The following is a 20,677-nucleotide window of genomic DNA, read 5'->3' as shown; positions in this document are numbered from 1 at the left end:
ATTTTCTTCCAGAAGCTTTTAGCTTTTATTTTCAATGAGCCACCTTGAATTAATTTGTATTTGTGTAGGCAGGGATTAAAGCTTGTGCCCTTTAAGGAATCTGTGAGTTTCATCATGTCATCAAATTGATTGATTGCCATAAAGTTGCTTAAAACTTTCCATACTTTTCATTTTAATATTTGTAGGCTGTAGTGATGCCCGCTTTCTTTCCAGCCATTGATAATTTGTGATTCCTTCTATTTTTCTTGAACAGTCTAGCAAAGGGTTTATCAATTTTATTAACCTTTCCCAGAACTAACTCTTAACTTTATTGAGTTTCTTCAGTGACTCAAAATTTTATTAATTTTTGCTCTCAATTTTATTAATTCCTTCCTTCTCCTACTTTGACTCTAAACTGCTCTTCTAGTTTCTAATGTAGAAGCTTAGATCTTTAATTTTAAGCCTTCTTTTCTAATACGAGCATTTAAAGCTAACATTTCCCTCCAAATACTGCTTTAGCTGCATTCCACACATTTTGATATACTGTGGTTGTTTTTATCATTTAGTTAAAAATATGTTCTAATATTTCTTGTGATTTCTTCTTTGACTCATGGTTGGTTTAGAATGTATTGCTTGATTTCCAACATTTGGGGATTTTTAAGATCTCCTTCTGTTATGGATTTCTAATTTAATTGTTTTAGACACAGAATATAGTCTGTATAATAACATTCATTGCAATTTAATGAGATGGTTTATGGGCCAGCATATATTCTATCATGGTGAATGGCTCAAGTAAAATTGAAAAAATGTGTTTTATAAACTTTGATTAGATTAAATTGGTTGTTGAAAGTCTAGTTTCTTACTAATTTATATTTTTACATATTTTTATTGACAAATCTTCACACACATGCAGTCCATGCATGGTATACAGAGACTCACAATATCATCACATAGTTGTGTATTCATCACCATGATTTTTTTACTTTCTTGCTAATTTTTAAAATTTATTCTATCACCTACTAAGAAAGGATTGTTAAAATCTCTAACTGTATTGTACATTTGGCTATACTTTAAGTACTGTCAGTTTTTGCTTTATGAGTGTTTGAAGTGTTGTCATTAAGCACATACACATAAAGGATTATTATGTCTTCTTGATGAATTAACCCTTTTATCATTATTAAATATCCCTGGTTTCGATATGGGAATACTCCTGGATTTGAAATCTGTTTTGTCTGATAGTAATATAGCTAAATCAGCTGTCTTATGATTAGAGTTTACATGTTAGAGTTTTCTGCCCCATTACCTTGAACCTATCTGTATCTATATTTGAAGTTAGTTTCTTGTAAATAACATATAGTTGCATTTTCATTTTTAATCAATTTACCAATTTCTGCCTTTTAATTGGTGTGTTTAGTCTGATTACATTCTTTTAGCTCTGTTCTTACAATTAACATTTTAATATAGTGAAAAGGATACAAATATGATGGAGCCATAGGGCAAGGTTTGGGAGAGTTGCAAACACTTTTTCTTTTTCCGTGGAGTCAGGACATGCCATCCTACTGGGACATGGATGTATATTGCCAGTCAGGGAAGCTCATTTGAGCTAGTCTAATTACATTTTTAAAAGAATGCAATATATCAGAAACTGAAAGAAGGACTTTTGAAAAGGGGAACTTATTAAGTTGCACATTTATAGTTCTAAGGCTATGAAAATGTCCAAATTAAAGCAAGGCTATAGAAATGTCCAATCTAAGGCATCCTTAGATGTTCAAGAAGGCCATTGATGTTCAGGGTTTCTCTCTTAGTTGGAAAGGCACATAGTGAGTTCTGCTAGCTTTCTTTTTAATGGGTTTGTGTGGGCTCTGTTCATTCTGTAGGTTCTGGTGGCTCTTGTGGCGCTAAAGCTTTTTCCAAAATGGCTCCCTCTTAAAGGCTCTAGAAAGCAACCCCACCTTGAATAGGTGGAGACACATCTCCATGGAAACCATATAATCAAAAGTTACCACCCACAATTGTATGGGTCATATCTCTATGGAAACAATAAAAAAATTTCACCCAAGCAGTATTGAATGAGGATTAAAGGACATGGCTTTTCTGGGGTACAGAATAGCTTCAAATCAGCACAGGCGAGGTTTGGGAGAGTTAAGAAACACTAAACTTTCTTGTTCTTTTCCAGTGGAGTCAGAATATGCCACCCACCTGGGACATGGGTATGTATTGCCAATCAGGGAAGCTCACTTGAGCTAGTCCAATGACATTTTAAAAATTATTGAAATGATCGGATTAAATTATGAAGAATTTCCTTTAACATTTCTTGAAGCATAAATCACTGGCAACAAGTTCTCTTAGTTTCAATTTGTGTGAAAAATGCCTTTATTTTGCCTTAATTGTTGAAAGATACTTTTCTAGAAATAGAGATATAAATCAAAAGTATTTTTTTCCCACATCACTTTAAAGATATTGTTCCATTGTCATCTGGCTTACATTATTTCTGATTAGAAAGCTGTAAGCATTCTTATTTTTTTTTCCCCCTTGAATGTAACATGAACTTCCCCCCTCTGGCTTCTTTAAATTTTTCTTTTTGCTACCTTTTTTTGTTTGTTTTGATTTCCCATAATGTGATTTTCTTGGTGTTTATTCTTTGGGATTATTGAGATTCTTGGATTCATTGCTTTAAATTTTTCACCAAATTTGAAAACTGTTGGTTATTGTTTCTTCAGTTTTCTTTTAACCTTCTCCCTATGGGGCTCTACTTACATATATATTGAGCCACTTAATATGGCCCTGCTAGTCATGGAAGCTCTGATCTATTGTGTCTTTTTGCTTCAGTTTGGACAGTGAATATTGATGTATCTTCAAGTTTAGTAACCTTACCTTCTGTAGTGCCTAATCTTTAAGTCCAACTAGTGAATTTTTCATTTCAGATATTTCACTTTTCATTTCTATGTTTTTTCATATCTTTCATTTTTTGTTTCTCATTATATCCATGTTTTCCTTTGAATTCTTGAGCGTATTTATATAATAGTTGTCGTAAAGTCCTAGCTTGCTAATTTAATTATCTATTATTTCTTGGTTTGCAACTATAGATTGATTTTTCTCCTGATTATGGGTCATGTTGTCCTGCTTATTTGCATGCCCTGTAATTTCTGGTTGAATGCCAGACAACATGATGTGTCATTGTGAAGTGTTTGGATTTTGTTACCACTCTAAAAGAGTGTCAAGTTTTCTTTTGGCAGGCATTAAGTTACTTAGAGATCGGTTAGTTTCTTTCCAAACTTTTTAAAGCTTTGTTATTGCACAAAGGTCCACAGTATCCTTTGCCCTGTAGCTACTTTAGCCCTACTACTAAGTGCGGGTTCTTTTGTTTGTTTCTTTTTTGTAATCTCTGTTATTATCTGGGCTCTTTAATAAAGTCTTTCCACTTTGGCAGATAGGAACTTGATTGTCTCCAAACTCTGTATAAACTTGGGGATTTATTTAGTTCCTAGAAGTTCTTCGACTAGCCTATGGAGTTTTACTCTATGCATGTGCAGATTAGTATGCTATCAATGAACTAAGAAGACCCCCTCTGCAGATATCTGGTGTTCTTTCTCTGCATGACTTCCTTCTCTCTGGTATTCTCTGCAAATTCTTGCCACTTAAGCTTCCAAGCTCATATTTCTAACTCCTCAACTATAAGACTGTTGGGCTTTGTTTGTTTTCCCCTTTCTTATGTTACAGAAATTGCCTCCAAGGAGAGCTCAAATAAATTTTTCCTTGTCTTTCAAGTATCATACTCTTGCACTACTTGTTATCTAATATCAAAACAGTTGTTTCATATATTTATTCCAGCTTTCTAGTTTGTTTGGGTGGAGGGTATGCTAGTTGAACTGTTATGTACCCCAGAAAAGGCCATATTCTTTTAATCCATTGTTATGGGTGCAGACCTATTGTGGGTGGGACTTTTTGGTTAGGTTGTATCAATTGAGATGTAACTCACCCAATTCAAAGTGGGTCTAAGTCCTTTACTTTATGAAAGGATAAAAGAGAGAGAGTTTAAAGACAAATGCCCCAGAGATGCTAAGAGAGGACCCACAGACACTCAGAGAGAAAGCCACTGGAATCAGAAGCTGAAAGCAATGAAACCCAGGACTGAAGAACCAGTGGATGACAGCAGTATACCTTTCCATGTAATAGAGGAACCCCAGATGCCAGCAACCTTTCCTCAGAGAAGATCTCTTTCTCTTGATGCTCTAATTTGGACATTTTCATGACTTTAGAACTGCAGATTTGTAAACTAAAAAATTCCCATTGTAAAAGCCAACCCATTTCTAGTATATTGCATTCTGGCAGCTTTAGCAAACCAAAAGAGGGGGCAAGACCTGTACCAGCTATGTTTCATGAGCAGAAGCTGTAAAAACAATAAAGATGAATTATGTGAGCTCATTGCAGTATTTGAACATAATACTTGAAATTCATGATTAATTGCTGGATCTAAGTATCATTTTATGAATTGTATTGAGAAGCAAACAGTGCAAAGTTCCTCCAAATAGAAATAAATAAAAATGATCTAAAATCTATAATGACTCAAGAAATGTCATCTAACTTAGCAATACTGTCGATAGAGCACAAATAATGTAAAATCTTCATTATAACATATTAAGTGATTTTTCTGAGAAGGCGTAGAAAGAAATCTTATGGAATATATACTAATTGATCCTTTGTGTCTATCTTTATTTAGTTACTAACCTGAAAGTAACCAGCCCATCAATAGACCTACTCAGACATGTGTAATAATGATTAAATCCAATTTTCTTTGACATTTTGCCAAATTTCAATCATATTAAAAAACATCATTTTATAGATTTTTTACTTTGTTAGGAAGGTGTGTTTTTCAATGTGAGGACAAAATACATTTCCTTTAACAGATCATTACTGGGCTTTATTTAGGCATGTGGTATGTGGGCCTATATCTGTTCTCTTGCCCCAGTCCTGCCAATGTTTGGAGTGTACCTGTGGTGCTAAAATGGAATTACCCAGCTTCTTTCAGATACTTAAAAGAATTAAATAAAATTGCATTGGTTTTCACGACCAGATAAATTCAGATATATGAATGATTTAGTTACCATATGATGACGCTACCTCGATATGTGCATAACTTCTAAGGGCAGTATGATGACTCTGTAGACTCTAAAGCTCTTTCTTGGGACTGATGTTGTACAAACTTAACTTTCAAGCGTCTGGTGTTGTAGACTAGATGTGATTTCTTGTCCAGTGTTCTAGTTTGCTAGCCGCCGGAATGCAACACACCAGAGAAGGATTGGCTTTTAATAAAAGGGGATTTATTTTGTTAGTTCTTCAGAGGAAAGGCAGCTAACTTTCCACTGAGGTTCTTTCTTATGTGGGGAGGCACAGGATGGTCTCTGCTGGTCTTCTCTCCAGGCCCCTGTGTTCCAACAACTTTCCCTGAGGTGATTTCTTTCTGCATCTCCAAAGGCCTGGGCTTAGCTGTGAGTGCTGAGATGAGGAATGCTGAGCTGCTTGGGCTGTGCTACATTGTGCTCTCTCATTTAAGCACCAGCCAATTAAGTCAAACGTCATTCATTGCAGCAGGCACGCCTCCTAGCCAACTGCAGATCTAATTAGCAACAGATGAGGTTCATGTACCATTGGCTCATGTCCACAGCGACAGAACTAGGTACGCTCACTTGGCCAAGTTGACAACTGAATCTAACTACCACAACCAGTAAATCAGTCTACCAGAGAAGCTAAATTATAATCAAAGGTGATATGCTTTTTAGCAGAAATCTAACCTCATTTGTGCTAGATAGAATTTATTATTTTACTTCAGCATATAATTTAACTAAAAAATAGAGAAGTTACATAACTGGCCTTGAGTAACATAGTAAGTGGAAGAATTGGAATTTGAACCAAAGTTTAGTCTCCTATCAAAAACTGATAATACTTACAATTAAACTAAGCTGTCTCTTTTAATGGTTGATCTTATGGTTACTCCCTAGACCAGTGCTTAGCATGTAATAGTTCCTACCCAGTTTTTTTTTTTAACTGAATAAGAACAACAACATTTCTTAATATTGCACATATTACTTATTTGGAATCTGAACTGAATTCTGTAAGGAAGAGTTAAGAGATACTTAATAAATGTATATGAATGAATGCATTGATTCCCATTAGCTATTTTGGTAGATAATTTGATAGAAAACAGATTATCTCAAAAAATAACATATTTGCATGTATATACCAAATTATGCTACAATATTATGGGATCCTGTATGTCCATACTCTGCCTGTGGAGTCTGTATACAAAATGTTTGTGCTCAAATGACCGTGGAAGGCAAGTTCCACTCCTTATCTGAATATCAATATTGCTATTCTTAGAGGTCTACAGGCTCCATTTCCTCTTGGTTGAATAATAATTAATAGAAGTAAGTAAAAGACAACACAATGAACCCTATTGTAAATATTACAATTATAAAAATGTTCTTTCGTGAATTATAACAAATGTACCTCTCCAATGCAAAGTGTTAATAATAGGGTGGTATATGGGAACTTTATTTTACATATATTTTATGCATGGTCTTTCTGTAAACCTGTAACTTCTCTAATAAAAATTATTAGTAAATTAAAGGGAAAAAGTAAGTACAAGAAAATATGGGGTCTTTCAACTCAATGAACATTACTGGGGCACTAATGTATACAACCCTTTACTTTTCAAACAGAACTCCTAATCTCCCTCTACCCCTGGTGCTCTTCTTGGGTTACTCTCCATCTCATAAATATCAAATTCTTTTCTTTAGTTGCTTAGGTAAAAATTTCTAGAGTCATCCTTGACTATGTGATTTCACTCATACCGCATATCCTGTTTTTGTTTTCTAGGCTGCTCAAGCAAATACCTCTCTGTTCTCTTCCATCTGCTATTTCAACTTCTTGCTTCCTGTGCTTTTTCTCTCCCTGTCTGAATTTCATTCTTTTATAAAGGACTTGAGTAGTAGCATTAAGACTCATCCTGGTTGAGGTGGGCCACACGTTTCCTGAAATAACCTCATCATAAGATCCTATTTACAATGGGTTTACACCCACAGAAATGGACTAAACTTAAGACATATTTTCTGGGGTACATGAGCTTCAAACTACACCACACTCTACCTTTGGACCCCAAAACAATATATTCTTTCTTCATGCAAAATGTATTAATTTCATTGCAATATCCCAAAAGTCTTAAGTCACTTCAGAAATAATGTTTAGTACAAAGTTTCATCAAAATTAGTTGCGGGGCGGGCCATGGTGGCTCAGTAGGGAGAGTTCTTGTCTGCCATGCCAGAGACCCACGTTCAATTCTCAGTACCTGCCTGTTCTAGTTTGCTAGCTGCCGGAATGCAATATACCAGAAACATAATGGCTTTTTAAAAGGGGAATTTAATAAGTTGCTAGTTTACAGTTCTAAGGCCAAGAAAATGCCCCAGTTAAAACAAGTCTATAGAAATGACCAATCAAAGGCATCCAGGGAAAGATACTTTGGTTCAAGAAGGCTGATGAAGTTCAGGGTTTCTCTCCTAAGCGGAAGGGCACAAGGTGAACACAGTCAGAGTTTCTCTCTCATCTGGAAAGGCACATGGTGAACATGGTCAGGATTTCTCTCTCATCTGGAAGGGCACATGGCAAACACGGCATCATCTGCTAGCTTCTCTTGCCTTCCTGTTTCATGAAGCTCCCTGGGAGACATTTTCCTTCTTCATCTCCAAGTGTCGCTGGCTGGTGGACTCTGCTTCTCATGGCTATGTCATTCTGCTCTGCTCTCTCTGAATCTCTCATTCTCCAAAATGTTTCCTCTTTTATAGGACTCCAGAAACTTATCAAGACCCACCCAAATGGGTGGAGACATGTCATCACCTAATCCAGCTTAACAACCACCCCTGATTAAATCACATCTCTAGGGAGATGATCTGATTACAGTTTCAAACATACAGTATTGAATAGGGATTATTCCACCTTTATGAAATGGGATTTAGGTTAAAACATGGCTTTTCTAGGGAGCATACATCTTTTCAAACCAGCACACTGGCCATGCAAAAAAAAAAAAAAGTAGTTATGTATATGGTTTCTCCTGGAACACAATTCCATTCTATATGTGGATCTGTGAAACTTAAGAGAACAAGCTATCTGCTTCAAATATACAATGGAGGGACAAGCATAGGATAAACATTTTTATTCACATAAAGACAAATTGGAAAGACAATAGGGGTCATGGGTCCCAAACAACTCCAAAATCCTTCAGGGCATACTCCATTAGAGTTCAAGTTCTGAAAGTCTTCTATGGAATGATGTTTTGTTTTCCAGGCCTGATGAAGCAGCAGCCCCACCCCTTCCAAATGCTTTTCCAGTGGCCATGCTCTTTTTTGAACACTGGGGTGAAGGTGTCACCTTTTCCAAGGAGTGTTGGAGTGTCGGCCAGACTCTCCACAATCCTGGGGCAGAGATTTCACCCTCTCTGAGCACTGGGTGGTAGCATTCTTCCTGCACAATGGGGAGGAAGGTCTGCCCTCCCTGTTACCAGGGAAGACTCACCCTCTCTACACACATGGGTTGGCTCACTTTCTTGGTCTGAGAGATATCTTTGGGCCTCAATGACCTCAGCACACCCATGTTTATAATCTTGAAGTGACTTTTTAAAAAAATTTTCTCTTCTCTGTCCCTTTATGTCCAGGCTGATTGGAGTTTCATTCATACAAGTTATGCTTGTCAGTTTTGCATGTAGTATACAGGGGTTCAAAGCATTACATGGTTGGAACTTCCACACATCCTTCCTTGATAACTAAACCTACAATCCTAACTTGCATTTGGAATAACTGACTGGGTCCATGTTCAGTTAAATCCTCACATGGAGGGTATTCTCTGGGGACTCAGTTTCTGGAAGCTCAGAATTTTAAAAGCCATCAATTTCTAGTTTCTTTGTGCTCAGGGATTCAGTTCTCAACTTATCCATTTTCTCCCGCATTTTATTACAACCTGCAAGGAGAAACCAGGTTGCACTTTCCACACTTAGCTTGGCAATCTCCTCAGCTAAATATCCAAGTTCATCATTTTCAAGTTATGCCTTTCATCTGACATCAGAACTCAATTTCACCAAGTTCTCTGCCACTGTAAAGCCAAGATCACCTCTCCTCCATTTTCCAATAACACATCCATCATTTTATTCTAAGGTCTCATTGGAAGTACCTTTAGCATCCATATTTCTACCAGTAGTATCTTCAAAGCAATCTAGGCCTTATCTATCAAGCTCCTTACAATTCTTCCAGCCTCTACTCATTACCCAATTCCAAAGGCATTCTACATTTTTGATATTTGCAATAGCAGTGCCCCACTCTCCTGGTACTAAAACCAGTTTTAATTGCCTAGGTTGCTCAAGCAAATACCATGAAATGGGTATGACTAGAATTTATTTACTTCACCATTGTGAGGCCAGGAAAATGCCCAAATCAAGGCATTATCAAGGCGATATCTTCTCCCCAAAGACTGTGGCATTCTGATGAACATGTTTTCTGTGGTACATACAGCTTCAAACCACAATTCGGTCAATAAGCAAATCTTATAGTCTCTATGTTTAAAAATATATCTAGATCAACCCCCCTCTCACCACCTCCACTTCCAACACCCTAGTGTCATCTTCACTGAATTGCTTTAATAGTCTCCTAACTGATCTCCCTGCTTCTCATTTGACCCACCCAATGATAGTCTCTTTTCCATACTAAAGCTGGAGTCTTTTAATGTGTGTCAGATGACACTTTTCCTTTGCTTTGTCAATGGCTTCCATTTCACCTGAAGATAATACTCAAAGGCCCTACATGACCTGTCCCCTCAGGCCTTAATTCCTAACATTCTTTCCTTTACTTCCTCTAATTTAGCCATACCCACCTCCTTGCTAGTCCTTAAACAATCCAAGCACAGTCCTATCTTTTGGCGTGGCACATGCTGATTCCATGCTCGGCAGTCTCTCTCCTGTAAGTGAGCATAGCTAGCTCTTTCACCATATTCAGGCCTCTGCTAACTGAGGCCTTCCCTGACTACCCCATCAAAAACAGCCCCCACCTGCCCCATATCATTCTCTATCCCCTTACCCTGCTTTCTTTTTCTTTATTATATCATTAATCACCACCTGACTTCTTACGTGTTTGTTACTTTGCTTATTGTCTTTCCCATCCAATTAGAATATACTACTCCATGGGGGTAAAGACATAACTTTGTTTACAGTTGTATCCCCACTGCTTAGAATAGAGCTTAGCACTTAATAATTATTTGATAAATGAATCACCATATATGGCATTGGATTACATTCAAGAGATACAGTGATATATAATGTAGACACAATTCTGGCCCTTGGGGAGTTAAAGGTTCTTACAGAGGAACCAGACATTAAAAATTAATTACAGGAGATTGGAGCATACTCACCAGGTGGGCGGAGACGGAGAGGGTTGTGGTGACCCAGGTCCGGAGAATGTGGAACCCCTGCCTCGTCCCAGCCCTAGCAGATGAAGGTGATACGGGAGCTCAGAAGGTGTCTTCTCAGGAATATGGGGGTGGGGAAATTCAGCATCTTGTGCTGGTTTGTCCAGGATCACTCTGTCCACAACATTGGCCCTACTATTGGGACATCCTTTATAACCAAATGGTGCCCTGTAGGAATGAACATAAGTTCCTCATTTGGGAAGCTGCTTGTCAGGAGTGACTTCATATACACTGTCTTCCATGTACTACTTTTTTTTTTTGGATTCAACTGTTTTATTTTAATCAACAAGATGAAAATTTTAAGAATTTGGCAGCAAATTAAGTAAACATTACTTTGTTTTACTGGCCACATGGAGAAATGGAGAAGTACAGAAAGCCCCAGCAGGAATGCCAGCTGTCCAGTTTTAATACTCTGGTATTTTATTTTATTTATTTTTATTTTTTATTAATTTTTAAATTTTTAAAAAATATAGCAACAAACAAAAACAAACATTCTTAACTTACGATCATTCCATTCTACATCTGTAATCAGTAATTCACAATATCATTGCATAGTTGCATATTCATCATCATGATCATTTCTTAGAACATTTGCATCAATTCAGAAAAAGAAATAAAAAGACAACAGAAAAAAATTCATACATACCATACCCCTTCCCCTCCCTCTCATTGATCACTAGCATTTCAATCTAAATTTATTTTAACATTTGTTTCCCCTATTATTTATTTTTATTCCGTATGTTTACTTGTCTGTTGATAAGGTAGATAAAAGGAGCATCAGACACAAGGTTTTCACAATCACACAGTCACATTGTGAAAGCTATATCATTATACAATCATCCTTAAGAAGCATGGCTACTGGAACACAGCTCTACATTTTCAGGTGGTTCCCTCCAGCCTCTCCATTACATCTTGGATAACAAGGTGATATCTACTTAATGCATAAGAATAACCTTCAGGATAACCTCTCAACTCTATGTGGAATCTCTCAGTCATTGACACTTTATTTTGTCTCATTTCACTCTTTCTCCTTTTCGTCGAGAAGGTTTTCTCAATCCCTTGATGCTTAGTTTCAGCTCATTCTAGGATTTCTGTCCCACATTGCCAGGAAGGTCTACACCCCTGGGAGTCATGTCCCACGTAGACAGGGTGAGGGTGGTGAGTTTGCTTGTTGTGTTGGCTGGAGAGAGAGGCCATATCTGAGCAACAAAAAAGGTTCTCTTGGGGGGTGACTCTTAGGAAAGTCACCTAAGAGCCACTAGAACTGACAGAGCCAACAGAACAGACAGAGCCCCAGGGAAGCCATTGAAGAACCCTGGAGAGAAAGCTAGCAGACATTTCCGTGTGCCTTTTCAGTTGAGAGAGAAACCCCAAACATCATCAACCTTGTTCAACCAAGGTATTTTTTCCTGGATGTCTTAATTTGGACATTTTTATAGCCTTGCTTTATTTTGGACATTTTCATGGCCTTAGAACTGTAAACTTGCAACCTAATAAATTCTCCTTTTTAAAAAGCCATTTCATTTCTGGTATATCACATTACAGCCGCTTTTGCAAACTAAAACAGATGCTAAGGAATATGCTGAATCCATAGGTGCCATTGTGGTTGAAACAAGTGCAAAAAATCCTATCAGTATTGAAGAACGCTTCCAAGGAATCAGTCATTAGCTCCCACCCTTGAACCCCCATGAAAATAGAAACAACTGAGCAATCAAATTTGGGAAGCAAACCCCAACAGCACCTCGGGCCTGAGGTAGGCCATCAGGTAGGATGCCCTCTAAGCAACCAGAATCCACGTTGGTGCCCTCCCTGCAGGATTCAATCCTTGTGGACTGGTACCTTCCTTTTAGAGTGTGAGCCTGATGGCTGAGCATGATGGAAGACCTGCAGGGAACAAGGCAAAAAATGTCGCTTGAAAAGAATTTTATAAAACTCTTGGCAAAGAGTTTTTCACTGCTGCAAAGTGGCCTTCAGCAGGTGAAATACACAAGGTTAGAGATGTAGGTAATCAGTAGATGCTGAGTTTTTTGTTATAAAACCTCAAAAAAACTCTTGAATTTGTACAAAAGTCTTACTGACTTACTATGTGGGGGGATTCCAAATAGTGTTCTATTTCCTGTGTCACCCAGCCAAATCTCAGTGCTGGTTCCTTTGCCACCTAACCAGCCTTCACTGAATAGCAAATCTAATTTAGAAGGTCTGCTTTTAGTGGAATGAAACCATTACGTATCATTTTCTGAAGAAAATCAGAAGTGTAATTATTCCATCACTCAAGTTCAAGATGAACGTTTACAAAAGAGGAGAAAGATGCATTAGAAACTGCTGTCTACACTGCTAACTTTTAATTGATCAGCTTTGGGTCTTACCACAAAGAAACTATTGCATATAATTTTGCATATAATTTTGGGGTTGGGAGACCTGGTGTGAAAGGGTCATTTAAGTAATTATTATCTAAGCAGTGGCTGATATCAAATATAAATATTACCCAGGAGACCACCTGGCATGCATCTCCTTACAGTAATATTTATTAAGAGAATATGTCCTGGTATCTTATCTAGAGGAAAAAAAAAATCACCTGGAGGATGTTTGAGTCTAAATCATAGGGTAAACTTCTAATAGCAGTTGTTTATAGATTACAGGAAAGCCAGTCAGAAGTATCTTAAGATTCTAGACCCAAAAAACCCTGCAAAATCAGAGAAAGCAGTTTCAGTGTTGCCAGATTTGGGGAGGCAAGTGTTAGGGCAAACCCAAGGTACTGCCTTGGAATTCTAGTGAACTAAGAATAGGTTTCCCTGAATACCTTCCCCTTCAGATTCCTACAGGCAATCTGAAGGTTTCAGGTACTTGAAACCAAAGGGAGTAAAGGGAGAGAAGACATGGGAAGGAAGGAAAGCTGTTTCCAACCTGAATTAAAACCAGTCACCATTGTAACTTTCATAAAAATCTGAGATCAAATCAGCAAGCATGTGTTGAAAACCTGCAGTGGAAAAGGCAGGAATGAGAGCATGGAACTAAAGCCATAGACTTTAGTAACCCAATGCGCTGTTGCTTTTGAGTCCAGTCACAGCTGTGCCCACTGTCCTCTTGATAGGCTAGAGACCCTGAATCATCAACAGAAGAAAGAGTCCTTGAGAGACCAATTTACAGGGGCCAATTTCTTATTAGTATGGCTTCAGGTTGACTGCAATCAAGGAGACAGGCCCAGGTAAAATCACAGATTTGTTTTGCACCTCAAGAATGTGCCATCCATTTAATGCTCTTACTCCTTCCAATTTGCAAGAGTTGATTGAGCATCATCAAATGGGAAAGCTGGAAAACACTTGTTTTTGGTTCAAAAGAGAGAGCCTTTTAGCTTTTCCAGACAGTTACCTCAAGTATTAGCAAGTGGGACTTGGCTGTTTCGACTGGCCCTCTGAAGGAATTTTTAGGATTTTCTCCACATTGTCAACATTATTCACTGACATTATTCTGCTTGTAAACCATCAATAATCATGTTTCTTTCCAAAGGCAAAAGAAAATCTGAGTTTAATGTTGGTGGTGTGCAGGCTAAGCTTTAAGCCCTTCATAATCCAGCTCTTCCTGAGACCTTAGGGTTGTTTCCAGACAGTATTTGGGTTGCCTAGCTAGGGTGGTGAGAGATGTCACTGCTTCTGCCTGGATGGCAGGGGTGGGCCTCTTGCATGAAATGGCTAGACTTAACCACCTGAAGCTGGCCACCCATCGAGGAGTCCATGGCTTTATTCCAAAGGCACACAGGGTGTGAAACCACTCTCACCTCTCTCTGCTGCCTAAACCATTCAGACCATCAGAGCTTACATATACATCAATGCTATCAGAGCAATCGGCAAAAAGAGAATAGACAACTCGGGCACATGATGTTCACACACGTATGGGGTTTTCTCTGAGGAGAGATGCTGGGCTCTGCTCATCAGTGACACTTTCCCACCTTTCTTTATTTTAACCTGGGATTACTCCCTGGCTGCTCTACTAATTGAACTATAATCACATAACATTATGTGAAAACCTTGAAATTCCTGTAGCTCCAGATGTAGTTTCATGGGATGTACCATCCTTCCCATCTTTTCTCCAAACTCACCACTTTTCTGTAGTTTTCTTTTCTCTCCTGTGTGGTGAGTGTGTGTACACATGTAAATATGACGTCTGTCACACTGACATGCAGTCCCTTTCACTAGCAGAGTTTGGCTCACATCTCTCTTTAATACCGCATCAACATGGCTTCTCATAGAAACTGCGTGCTTCCAGGGAGTCATGCAGACATTTGTTGTAGCTGCATAATTGAGTTGCCATTACAGAACTGTAAATGGGACATTAGCATGCTGAATATGACAATGCCTTGCAAACTATAAGGGGTTGAATAACTAAGACTAAATTTTAGCCAATGATTAGGGGCTATACCCCAATGAAAACAGAATTTATTTTCTGAGGGAGGTATGGATGACCTAAATGTTCCCTCCAGCATGAAGGAATATGGAAGATGATGGCAGAAACTGTGAGCTCCACTTTTCATGGCTCTGCCAGAGTTATGGCAAGGCAAATAACAAGGTAGTTCATAGATTAAAGGGCTCTGCCCTGCATTCAGACTCATTAGGTGTACAGTTTACTGTTCGCCATCATTATTTAAACCAGACCCAGGGATGCAGTGTCTGCCCTGCTGTGTGAACTGCCCCTTTTCCTGTGTTTCAGTCAAGGGCTCTGTCTGGACGCAGTTCATTTATCTAGAAGACGCCACCACAGCCTATTTGAACCTCTCCCCCTTATTTTTACTAGTGAAGCATTCACCTCAACAATGCCCGATTGTATCTAGTATTTCGAGTTTAGCACGCATTGATTCATACTAATGAATATTTTAAATTAAAAAATTAGTTACATAATATTTAATTATTATGGCTATAAATGTGGAGGAGATAAGATTGACTCTCTGGCTCAAGGTCTTGGTGGAAGTCAGAGTAGCAAATATTTAAGAATTGAAGGTCAAGAGCCAGAATCCCTCAAATCACATAATTTTCAAAACAAAAATACAAATGAGACAATGTCATGCAAATGCGTATCTATAGTTAGAGGTAGTTTTAATAGGATATAAATATTTAGAGACAGCTGACAAAGCAGGACAGGGAACCAGATTAAAAGCAGCCTACTAAACAGATAATCCAATGTGACTACGTTCTTTCTATCATTCAAGGTTACTGCAAACCCCGAGGAAAAGGAAGCCAATGCTGGACAGACTGTGCAAGCTTGTCACACTTTAGGGGGGAAAATAAAATAATGCCAAGCACCCTTACCCTTTTAAATTTGGATAAATTTAAATCAGAAAAATATCCTAGCATGTATATTCTAGATATGAAAACACAGTTCCTGCTTACCTTCAATTTCAGCGAAGAGAGAGTTTTCTCCTTGAACACTATTCTCCCCAAATCTTGGTTAGGACTCCTGGGATGTTCTCCCTTAGGTCTGAATCACACTGTTCTGTAAACATTTCTTTTCTGGCCTGTCTCCCTCTGTAGGTGTCGGAGGAAAGGGCTTGTGCTCCTGTATCCCTAACGCTTAGAGCAGTGCCCAGCATGTTGTGGACACTTAGTAATTATGTGTTGAATGAATGAATAAACCCTTGAACAAATTGTATGTCTTTATGAAAGATTATTATTTAGCATTGTTAAGCCCTCTATACATATGAAACACAGATTTTCATTACAAAATTGAAATGTATCATTTCATTTGGTCACATTTTCCTAGAATCACATAGTACATATTTAGAAACAAAGTATTAATAATGACTCTGTATCTCCACAGACAGATAGCTACTTAATAACCATATGTACCTGATTATCAACAAGCCCAATGCAACATATTAGGTACAGGTGATGTTTAAGCAGTATGCTGCAAAATTTCAGTTTAGGTGTTTGAAGTGAAAGGAAGAGAAAGGACATTTATTGTGTCCTTTTCTATACAGTGTGTGATCTAGTATAGACCCATTCATTTTCACAAATACCTTAGGAGGTAGGTATTATATTTCCATTTTATAGATAAGGAAATTGAGGTTCAGAAAGCTTAAGTAATTTTCCTAGGTGTGTACAACTACTAAGCATTATCCTGATAAACAATAATAATAAATTCATCCTTAATTATAGTCTTGAATGGGGAAATATGCATGATGGAAGTATAAAACCTACATAGGAAGGTATGTACAAAAGAAAACAAATGAGGCATTCTGAACAGGTAAAAGAATTTGTGCGTGTGTGTGTGTCTGATTCATCAGGGAGGAGCTGTTTTATAACAAGTTCTTGTGGTTTCATGATGCCAACCAAGAATTAAGTTGGCAGGAAGAAGAAAGTTTTCCTTGAATCATTGCTTCTACTGTTTTATACGATTCATTAAAATCAATAAGATAAGTTTCAAATGACAAGCAGCACACCATGAGAAAATGAACGTTCCATGGCTATGTATAGAGCCAAACTCCCAATGTTGTCATCTTGTTTTATTTCTCATGCATATTTATTTTAGTTCCATCTTTAGTATTTGAGCTAGGACCAGAGGGGAAAAATTATGCTAAGTAAGTATAACACATTTTTTAACCATTGATTTTCAACTTTTCGAAGGGACCAGGGAAATTTAAGGCAATGCAGCTAGTTATTGTAAAATAAAGTTGAACCTTCGAAAGTTAGAATAGCTATAATATCCACTTACTGAGTGTTTGCTATACTCTAGGAACCACAAAAAATTCTGAAAATCAGTATTCTTACTTTCTAGATAGCACAGGCTGTGTGATGCTCAGGAATCAGATAGGTCTGCTTGTAGGGTTCCAGATAAAATACCGGACACCCAGTTAAATATGAATTTCAGATAAACAACAAAAAATTTTTTAGCGTAAGTTTGTCTCATGCAATATTTGGAACATACTTATGCTATGTTTTTATTTGCAGAATCTGGCAACCCTACCTGCGTGTGAGTCCCAGCTTAGCTCTGCCACTGCACTAGCTGTTTCGGCCCTGGACAAGTTACTTAATTTTCTGGCTATCACTTCCTCCTATATAAAATGAAATAGAGAAAATACTTTGGCATATTGTTTTAGGACTTAAAACATTTATTTATCACTAAGAAAAGTCAGGTTCCTTCCTCTCAAGATTTTTTCTTTTGTGTCTATTAATTATTTTACTTTATACTTGTGATTTCAATATTTATTTCTGCTTTATGCATTTCAAAATATTAAAAATGAATAATTTCACAGAGATAGGTTTAAGATGCTGTCAGGTTATTCAAGGCAAGGGGCTTATTTTCCTAAGTAGATTATATTAGCTCTACTTAAAAAGGATCAGTAATATAAAGGGACTGGAGCAATAATATTTTAGCAGAAAGCTAAATTGTGATGTAAATGACTACACTGGTTCATTTAGGAGAAGTATATGATAGGAATGAGTTTATCAAAAACTTGCATAACAAGAGGTAAAAGGGTATGTGTTGAAGTACAAAAGTTCAAAAAATTAAATTTAAAAAGTGGTATATTTTGCAAAATATTGAATGAGCTGTGAAAAATTGAAAGAATGTGCTGATTTACAGGTTCATTTTACTCACCTAATTTCCTTTTCCAGATACCTTCGGTTATGTCTTCTTTTGAGAGCCTTCTAGCTCTCCTGGTTGCTGTACCCATTTAACTGAAGCAGACAATGTTGTATAAGCTGTTCAATAGTTAACTATTCAGCAGGACAAGTACGGAAAATGCTGGAGAAAGAATGATGCATTTTGGAGGCAGATAGATGCAATGAAAGAAATTTTGCTAAATGAAGACAAAAGCTATTACATGCCATTCTGATTTTCAGCTATAAGCAAAAGTTTTATGAGCATGTAAACTGTCATATTTTGCATAAAAAACTCTTAGAGAAATTTACTTTTAGGTCACTAGAATAACCTTTAGACACTAATTGGCATATCTTGATGTTTTTTGCACATTTAAAGAATAAAGTTCTTTTCTAGGTATGCTCAACCTCATCCTATTTTATTTGTTGGCCAGATATATTTTGAGTATGGACGTCTACAAAATACATAATAAAAATCAATGAATACATGCACCCTATTTATATTTTAATCATTTTAAATATGATTGAACTATAGTGAAAACTTGAATATGCTTTGGAAAAAACCTAAACAATTCTTTCAAGATTGTAGAGCTAGGTAAAGTTTTACAGCATAATCTAAAGAAAATTCATCAGACAATGTTACCTTTGATTAACTACTTTCAAATTCATTCAGAGGTATAGCTTTGAGAAACCTTTTATTTCTAACTCTAATGAATATTAATAAGTTCAGGCTCAAGCAGAGGATAATGGTTATTTGGTTGTTGTTATTTTCATCTGTTTTTTAATCCGCAAATCCAATACTGAGTCATGACAATCCTCCTTTGTCAATGCCACGGAACAATTTCTTCCCGGGAAATGATTAAGAAAGTAGCCATTTGTGCATATTTAAGGAAATGAGGAGAGGAGAAAATAACCATATTTATTACTTAAAAAAAATAAGGCCTGGATTTTGATAATGTCAAGATTTACATTATATCCCTGCTTGTTTATGATACACCACTGACTTCCATTTCTAGAAGACACAGATAAATTACTTAAACAACCAAAGGTAAGAACCCAGTGGTAATTAGTTATATTTTTTTCACATATGCTTATACCTCTGTTCGGCTTCAAGTATGAGGTTTTTCCTTTTCCTTCATGTTACATTTTTTTTTCTAGATAGAACTGATGATTGTATTTTTATTGACTGAATTTTGACAGGTAAATGAAAATTCTAAAACTACATTATTTTATTTAAAAATAACAATGATCACAGGACTGGTATAATTCTGCTAATCTGAATATCACAAGGTAATTAATATTACATGCATTCTGCAAATTTCAGTTTCACTTTAAAAAGTCAAATACAATAATTTAGGTAGATATGTCTTTTCCCATAGGAAGTATCATATACTGATTTTTCTCTTTAAAATATTTGAAGAGAGAACACCAGCAATTTCATATATATCTTAATAAAGGATTAACTCCAAATAATATGTGTTCCAACTCATTGGGAATCTCTTAGGTATTGGGTACCTCAGAAATATTGCCATAACAACCTGCATACCTCTTTTAGAGATCACTGATCTGGAGAGAATAATTGGCTCACTTAAAGTCACACACAACTAGTAAGTAATGGAGCCAGAATTTAAATCACTTTACCTTCTTTGAACTTTCCATAATAGGTATGTATATTTTAATTGGATTAAAAAACTATTATCAATTGCTGACATGTTTTATTAAAGCTATTATTTATCGTATTCCTTGTGCCACGTTCATGTTTTAAAGTTAGTGATTTCATTCTATATTAGGAAGTTACATTATTAAACACAGCCTTTAAAATGCTCCTATCAGTAAATATCTCTTATGATTGAGTTATATCAATTATTATGTATAGATCTTAATCAATTCCTTCTGTTACATTTTTTCTTTCACTCAGCCAACATCTATACCCACTCACTCATATTGTTGTTAGATCAGGTTGGAAAAAGGAAAAAAATCTGAGAAGGTGAAGTATCAGTCTGTAAATATAATTAAATGGCCCAATAGTTTTCAATTGCACCTTGTACCCATAGAGAATACACCTTCTTCGTTCCACTCTTGGAACATTTATACATTTTTATCATGAAAATAATCTCAATAAAGCAAAAAGCATATCGGCTAAATTCTGGGGCCACAGTTAAATTAAGTAGAAATTAATAATAGAAGTTTAAATGAGGATGTTAATCCTCAGAAATGAAAAACAAAAAGGAGAGGGGAAGAAACTTCAAATAGCTCTTTAATGGAAAGCAAGGCAAAACAGCTATTACCAACTTTTTCAGTGTTTCATAGAGGTGAGATTTTAAATTGTGAAGTTAATACGTGCAGAAATGAAAAAGTCTGGAAGAAATAGGTTATTTTCTAGAAAAGCAGGAATATCCAATATAAATTAAGAAGTAAAAATCAAATTGACTAGTATTTATGGACACAACTGGGAAAAGTACCTTAGAACTACCCGCCAAAAAGTCATTGCACTGTAAATATTTTTCACTTTTAATTTATCCAGCAAATATTTACTACCTACTATGTGCCACGCATTGTCCTAGGCAGAAACCTTGCTTTGTTCCCTACTCCGTTCCCATCAATAG

This window comes from Tamandua tetradactyla, chromosome 19 (genome assembly GCF_023851605.1).
Source record: "Tamandua tetradactyla isolate mTamTet1 chromosome 19, mTamTet1.pri, whole genome shotgun sequence".
Lineage (NCBI taxonomy): Eukaryota > Metazoa > Chordata > Mammalia > Pilosa > Myrmecophagidae > Tamandua > Tamandua tetradactyla.
The sequence above is the reverse complement of the archived record's forward strand: the minus strand, read 5'-3'. Positions refer to the sequence as shown.